This window comes from Pezoporus wallicus, unplaced genomic scaffold, assembly GCF_028554395.1.
Source record: "Pezoporus wallicus isolate ANWC-B61680 ecotype Strahan unplaced genomic scaffold, APGP_CSIRO_Pwel_v1 contig_2871, whole genome shotgun sequence".
Classification (NCBI taxonomy): Eukaryota; Metazoa; Chordata; class Aves; order Psittaciformes; family Psittacidae; genus Pezoporus; species Pezoporus wallicus.
Genome location: NW_026640775.1, coordinates 3,204,394 through 3,206,607, shown reverse-complemented (window position 1 = coordinate 3,206,607; position 2,214 = coordinate 3,204,394).

The following is a 2,214-nucleotide window of genomic DNA, read 5'->3' as shown; positions in this document are numbered from 1 at the left end:
AGTTGCAGTGAGGTTTGGCAACCTTGCTCTTCCTGGCCGCCTTTGAAGAAGTCTCAACACAAAAGCTGGAGGCTAAATCTTGCATAAAGCAAGACACTGTTACTCCCACAGGAATGAGTACTGCTCATTGCTATTGCAGTAGCTGAGCTGGATGCTGTGTAAGGATCCCTAGGCAAAACTCCTATTATCCTGTATAAGGACAGAAGGAAATATAAGGAGATTTTCAGGCACTGTCAAAAGATATTATGAGAATATTGAAGATCCATCCAAATCTCTACAGGCAAATCAGCTAGAATGATAACTGCATTATTGATATTATTGGTATATTATTGGTATACATTGTTGTTATATTACATTGGTAAGATTTGTACATGTTTATAGTTATATTTATAAAAAGTGATCAGTGTTCTTATTCAAAGATCCACATGCACTTTAGCAGATGCTATTACTTATTTAGTAATTAGTGAATTGCTAAACATTTGAATAGTGAAATAGTGAATTACTAAATAATAAAATAGTGAATTACTCATGTGACTCTTCAACACAGAAAGCCTGGCCATCAGAAACTAGCTGCCCTATGTATTGCAGTATGGAATCATAGAATCATAGAAAGGTTTGGGTTGGAAAGGACCTTAAAGATCATCCAGTTCCAACCCCCCTTGCCATGGGCAGGGACACCTCACCCTAGACCATGTTGCCCAAGATTCTGTCCAGTCTGGCCTTGAGCACTGCCAGGGAAATTCTGCCCCAGCTTGTGAATACTATGGGATCTGGGACAGGAAGAGGCAGTTAATTAACATGTTTAACCCAAAGATGGACAGTACCAGACCTGTTCTACACATCTTAAGTAACACCAGTTCTTGACTGACTATGGAAATGTTTTAACTTTAAAGTACGTTTACACTGTCAGAGTGATGAGAAGAGGCTCTTGTGTGTCAACAAACCAAGCTGCAGAATTAGGGGCTTCAGCATCACATCTCATCCTAAGGGTTCTGCAGTCTTTCTTTGCCCTCTGCTGCTGGAGCAGTGCATGAGAGTGAGCAGGCAGTGACAAAGTGCTACTGAACCCCAGTGCTCTGGGAGGATTTCCCACACAGTTGCTTACTCACATTTAGACATTTAAGATCATTAGAGCATCTTAACAATGTGCTGCGTCCTTCTTGCTTGTGATCATGCAAGTTTATTTGATAAATTTAAAACAAAACAAAACAATCCCTACTTTTGACTTTGAAAGAGTAAATTGAGTTGATCTGCCTTGAAGTTCTGTGTTTGTCTGTAGCAAATACTCCTAATGAAAGGAGTAGGAGAAGGCAGAGAAAGGAGAGACCCCACGGTTTCCTACTAAGTGCTAATATAATGTAGAGTAATATTGTAGAAGCACAGGAAGCTGTGAGATTCTCCATAATATCAGGACTTATATTAAAGAAAACTGTTGTTTTGAATAAACTTTCTGATAGAAACTGCATTAGAGATCTGCCAAAATGCCCAGAGTTCTTCCTTGATACCTGTGAAGGAGACCCAGAATACAGCCAGGCAGGAGTTTCATTGTCAGAAACGTGCATATAAAGTCTAAGGTCAAAGTGCATGAGAAGATTTTCAGCTACACCTCAAATGTTGCTGTTCTTTTTGAAAGCAGATTGATTGGTGGTCTTGGGCCTTTCGCTGCACTTGGGACCTTTCCTCAGAGGGAGTTTTAACTGCACTCGCCTCTACCTGACTGTACTGGAAACAATGTGGGGAAAAGTTTTCTCTTGCAGTAAAAGCACTTCAGCGAACGCATTGGTGAGGAATGTTTGGGACTTAAATACAGGGAAACCCATAGCTGACAGCCTGGAACAGAGGGAGATATACCGAGGCAACTTAAGAAAATAAAAGCTAATTACAAACATATGTAAAGCAAAAGGCAAGAAAAGGAAAACAGGGAAAGAATGGCAAGGATCCTGTGGCAAAGTGACCGGTAGTGAGCTGTCATGCCCAAAGCCACAGGATGAGGCCCACAGCATTTATTGCTCAGTGGAAGTCATTTTTCAAGTCAAGGAGCAATACTTCTCCAACATAAATGAAAAATTCCAGTCAGCAGAGGGGAACTGAAGCCCTCTTTAAACAAAAGTATCATTGAAGAGGGACTAATAAATCACCAAGTGACTAGAATTTTTCATCTGCAGTGGAGAATCCTCTCTCAAGCCAGGTCCCTGTGTCAAGCTCATCCCTTTG